Raw genomic sequence first — 6,356 nt, 5'->3', positions numbered from 1 at the left:
TAAACTAATTGAAATGATTTTCTTTCTCTTTCTCCTACCACCATTAATTTTTTTACTTTAAAATTTGATAACAATCAATAGAACTCTATGCACAAATAATGAAAATATGTGTAAAAATATTTGATAAATTTTGTTAAATCTAACTAACTTGTAAAACCCTGTCAACTATTAAAATCATCAAATTCTACAAAAATTCATGTTCCAATAAAGCCGTTAGTTAACCAAGGTGGAAAAACCAAAAACAAAAACAAAGTTAAGAGAGTCCAACATGTAGTTAAGAGAGTCCAACATGTAGTGGGCTTAGTCGGACCTTAATTATATAACCTAATACTATGAATGGTCGGAATTGTTACTTGTTACTTTAGATTGTTGCTATGGATCTTGAATTCTTTGATGTAACCTTCTTCGGTTTAAGTGCAGTAACTTCTTACGAAAATTAAAAGTAGCGATACACTGAAAAGTATTACGCGAGAAATAAGAAGTCTTAATTGAACTTTGATATCGTCGGGTAAATGTCATTATAATTTATTGAGTATTAGATCAGATATAAATCTCATTGACCAGATTCACAACTTTTATAAATTAATATATGCTTAACTAATATTACTATAATTTTTTATAGTAAATACTACTTCCTCCGTTCCATTAAAATAGATTTTTTTAGAAAAAAAAAAATTGTTTTACAAAGATGTATTTTTGTGTTTTCTATAAAAAAAAATGTAAAGTTCGAGAAAATTAGTTGATTTTATTGAATTACTATTCGTTAAAAGTTATTGAAAATTGAAAATTACAGAAAATGATAAATTTATGTTTTTTTTTCAACTGGCTTTCAAACATTACAAATACAAAGAAAATACAAATATTTCAAGCCATAGTTATTAATTATTTGAATACAAATACTCATATCAAATAGAGCTACTTTGATACCCACACAATATTATCAAGAGGGAAGAAGTGACAAACCGGTCGAGCTCTTATCCTCAAGTTACCTCTTTGGCTCTCGTCGTCCATGTGTTTTTGGAGTGAAGAGAAACGACGTAAAATAAATAAATAAATAAATAAACTTAATTAGGGTTTCAGTACCGAACCAAAGGGAAAAGGTTAAGTAGACAAAAGTGAATGCACAAGAAAACGACGAGAATGTACAAAGAGATAATGTGAGAAAAGAGAGAAAAGAAGGTGAATAAACACAGAAGAATGAAGATCTTTTCTGTTATGCAACTAACTTGATTTTCTCTCAATACCCGTTTCTTAAGGCATCAATAATTTAGACATAAAATTGTATAAAAAATACCGCTTATAATTTGATTTTTTTTCTTTTTGTTTTGGAACACTCCGTTTATAATTTGATTAGAAATGCTTTCTGAATACCTTTTAGTTAGATTATAAATTGCTTCTTATTAGATGTGTAAGAATCTTACAATTATATACCCTAAACCCAAAACCTTAACCATAAGTCTAAACGGTAAATCCTAAACCCAAACCGTAAATCCTAAACCCAAAACCTATACCCTAAACCCAAATCCTAGACCTAAAACCCAAACGGTAAACCCTAAACCCAAACCCCAAACTTAGATGCTATAGGGTTTGGGTTAAGGTTTACGGTTTGGGTTTAGGGTCTAAGACTTGGGTTTAGGGTATAGGATTTAGGTTTATAGTCCATTTTTTGGGTTTAAGATATATAATTTGGGTTTAGGGTCTAGGATTAGGGTTTAGGGTATAGGGTTTGGGTTTAGGGGTTTGAATTTGGGTTTAGAATTTAGGGTATAAGGTTTAGAATTTAAGATTTAGGGTTTAGGATTTCGCTGGAAGCATTAGCGTCGCTAAAATTAGCGTTTTTATTTTTTATAGCTATTTTTTTATTTCATTTAATGTTTTTTAATTAATAATCTATGTGTCATTTTGATTGGTCTTAAAAATTGAAGTGAATTTAAAGGTTCACCATAGGGGGTGAACTTAGGTTTTGTTCTAATAATAATTAGGAGTGATGAACAACCTGTTGTCTTAATCTTCGAAAGTTTTTCCACTCAATTGTTGTAAAAAATTTCTTTTGACCAATCACACTTATTGAACATTTCTTACAAAATACTTTGGTCATTGACTACGTCTCTTCCTAATCTATGGATATTATGCAATTCTTTTATGAGAAACTTTATGATTTTACAAGTATCACGTACATAGGTTCTAATATTTTTGAGTGTTTGATCAATAATACATTATTTAAATATAATTAAATTAAAAATGTCGAATTTATCATGAATAGCAAATGGAGAACGATTTTTTTTGAAAAAATTGGAATATTTTCAAATGAAATAATATCTAAGTACTCAAAAGGGATAAAATGGTAACTTTTTCATTTGAAAACCTCGAATTTCTTTTTAGAAACTCATTCTCCATCATGAATATACTCTTACTAAAAAACTTGTAAACGAAATTAAGTTGAAAGTGATTTTTTTCTTATTAACCTAACTATAGAGAAATATTCTTGACCATATCTGCATACAGAATTCTGATTAAATTGGAGCCAGGCTTAGATTATTCAAATCTGTTTAATTCATAGGGGGTTATTGGTAGAAGAATTCTAGAGGAATTATTAAACTTTGAGATTCCATTGTTATTGGCTTGGACATATAAGAGTTCCGAATTGAATCTCTTTTTGAAAGAAGATCTTTTGTCTAATAAAAATACTCGTAGAATCGAAAATGAAATTTTTATTCTGTACATGCCAGATCATGAAATAGTAACTGCATCAAATCTCCAAAAAACCAATTTTTTATTTTTGGAATGAAATATTTACGAGATTTTAATAAAAAATATGATTAAAATCTATTTTTAGTGGGGTGAAGACTTTTAAATTCCATTGAAAATTCTTTATTATTAGAAAAAAAAAATTTCATTGATTTTAAGATCTTACTAAACTCTATTGTTATTGGAATGCAAATTTTTTTTTGTTTTTACCATAAGACTCAATTTTGAGAATATCATTTATACCCATAAGAGTTTTAAAATCTATGAAATAATACAAATCACAACTTCAACATAGTCGACAAAGACAAGATAATTTCTACTTTTCTGTAATTTTACATGTATGACTCTAAAACAATTTCAAAACTATATAAACAGACAGAGCATAAACTACTATTGAGCCACTAATAACATAATATATATATATTTGTTTATAAATAAACAAATGGTACAAAACTATATGAGAAGTGTAACAAAAAAACACGTCATCAATAACATGTTTTTATTAGTACTCAAAAATAAAAAATATTAAAAACTCAGAAATATGGAGTTTATGAAAATTTGATTATAACAAACTAATTGAAATGATTTTCTTTCTCTTTTTCCTACCACCATTAATTTTTTACTTTAAAAGTTAATAACAATCAATAGAACTCTATGCACAAATAATGAAAATATGTGTAAAAATATTTGATAAATTTTGTTAAATCTAACTAACTTGTAAAACCCTGTCAACTATTAAAATCATCAAATTCTACAAAAATTCATGTTCCAATAACGCCCTTAGTTAACCAAGGTGGAAAAACCAAAAACAAAAATAAAGTTAAGAGAGTCCAACATGTAGTGGACTTAGTCGAGCATAAACTACTATTCAGCCACTAATAACATAATATATATATTTGTTAATAAATAAACAAAAGGTACAAAACTATATGAGATGTGTAACAAAAAAACATGTCATCATTAACATGTTTTTATTAGTACTCAAAAATAAAAAATATTAAAAACTCAGAAATTTGGACTTTATGTAAATTTGATTATAACAAACTAATTGAAATGATTTTCTTTTTCTTTCTCCTACCACCATTAATTTTTTACTTTAAAATTTAATAACAATCAATAGAACTCTATGCACAAATAATGAAAATATGTGTAAAAATATTTGATAAATTTTGTTAAATCAAACTAACTTGTAAAACCCTGTCAACTATTAAAATCATCAAATTCTACAAAAATTCATGTTCCAATAACGCCCTTAGTTAACCAAGGTGGAAAAAGGAAAAACCAAAAACAAAAATAGTTAAGAGAGTCCAACATGTAGTTAAGAGAGTCCAACATGTAGTGGGCTTAGTCGGACCTTAATTATATAACCTAATACTATGAATGGTCGGGATTGTTACTTGTTACTTTAGATTGTTGCTATGGATCTTGAATTCTTTGATGTAACCTTCTTCGGTTTAAGTGCAATAACTTCTTATGAAAATTAAAAGTAGTGATACACTGAAAAGTATTAAGCGAGAAATAAGAAGTCTTAATTGAACTTTGATATCGTCGGGTAAATGTCATTATAATTTATTGAGTATTAGATCAGATATAAATCTCATTGACCAAATTCACAACTTTTATAAATTAATATATGCTTAACTAATATTACTATAATTTTTTTTAGTAAATACTACTTCCTCCGTTCTATTAAAATAGATTTTTTAGAAAAAAAAATTGTTTTACAAAGATTTATTTTTGTGTTTTCTATAAAAAAAAATGTAAACTTCGAGAAAATTAGTTGATTTTATTGAATTACTATTGGTTAAAAGTTATTGAAAATTGAAAATTACAGAAAATGATAAATGTATGGTAGTTTAATGTGTTTTATTAATATGTGTGAAAATAGTAAAAAAATTATCTTTCTGAAACTTAGGGAGTATAAATTAATATCTGATAAATTAATATTATAATTTTCAGTCGTAAATATTTTGGATTTTTTTGACCAAAAATATTTTGGATTTTTTTTGCGATATATTAATATATTACTAAATTAGTAAGATGTTTAGTGTATACAAGATATAGATGTGTTTTACTTTAGTTTTGTACTAATATTTATCACGTTATAGGATGCAAGTCACACGAAAGAGCCATTACCAAAGCCAACAAGACTTTTTTATTTTATTATATATTTTTTTTTGAACTGGCTTTCAAACATTACAAATACAAAGAGAATACAAATATTTCAAGCCATAGTGATTAATTATTTGAATACAAATACTCATATCCAATAGAGCTACTTTGATACCCACACAATATTATCAAGAGGGAAGAAGTGACAAACCGGTCGAGCTCTTCTCCTCAAGTTACCTCTTTGGCTCTCGTCGTCCATGTGTTCTTGGAGTGAAGAGAAACGACGTAAAATAAATAATAAATAAATAAACTTAATTAGGGTTTCAGTACCGAAACAAAGGGAAAAGGTTAAGCAGACAAAAGTGAATGCACAAGAAAACGACGAGAATGTACAAAGAGATAATGTGAGAAAAGAGAGAAAAGAAGGTGAATAAACACAGAAGAATGAGGATCTTTTCTGTTATGCAACTAACTTGATTTTCTCTCAATACCCGTTTCTTAAGGCATCATTAATTTAGCCATAAAGTTGTATAAAAAATACCGTTTATAATTTGATTGTTTTTTTGGAACACTCCGTTTATAATTTGATTAGAAATGCTTTGTGAATACCTTTTAGCTAGATTATAAATTGCTTCTTATTAGATGTGTAAGAATCTTACCTTATGGTTTGAAAAACTGTTGCGAGAATGATATTTTCAGATTTTATTTTGGATATTTCTTATTTCATTCAACATTATTCGTTTTTAACCTTTTTTTTTGGCTAAAATGTTAAGAACCGTGGATAACATACAGTATTCTTTTTGTAAAAAGAGAAAGAATAGTTTGCTATGTGTTCACCACATGGCTGAGTCTTAACCTATGATAATAAGGACAGAACTTAGGTTAAATTCACCTCAACCTTTAGAACCAATCAAAGTGACATATATATTATTAATTAAAAAAATATTAAATTAAATAAAAAATAGCTACAAAAAATAAAAACGCTAATTTTAACGACGCTAACGCTTCCAGATAAACCCTAAACCCTAAATCTTAAATTCTAAACCCAAATCCAAACCCCTAAACCCAAACCCTATACCCTAAACTCTAATCCTAGACCCTAAACCCAAATTATATACCCTAAACCCAAAAACTAGACTATAAACCTAAACTCTATACCCTAAACCCAAGTCGTAGAACCTAAACCCAAACCGTAAATTTTAAACCCAAATTATATACCCTAAACCCAAAACCTTAACCATAAGTCTAAACAGTAAATCCTAAACCCAAACCGTAAATCCTAAACCCAAACCGTAAATCCTAAATCCAAAACCTATACCCTAAACCAAAATCCTAGACCTAAAACCAAAACGGTAAACCCTAAACCCAAACCCCAAACTTAGATGCTATAGGGTTTGGGTTAAGGTTTACGGTTTACGGTTTGGGTTTAGGGTCTAAGACTTTGGTTTTGGGTATAGGATTTAGGTTTATAGTCTATTTTTTGGGTTTAAGATATA

The sequence above is a fragment of the Brassica oleracea genome, chromosome C8 (genome assembly GCF_000695525.1).
Source record: "Brassica oleracea var. oleracea cultivar TO1000 chromosome C8, BOL, whole genome shotgun sequence".
NCBI classification, from domain to species: Eukaryota; Viridiplantae; Streptophyta; class Magnoliopsida; order Brassicales; family Brassicaceae; genus Brassica; species Brassica oleracea.
The sequence above is the reverse complement of the archived record's forward strand: the minus strand, read 5'-3'. Positions refer to the sequence as shown.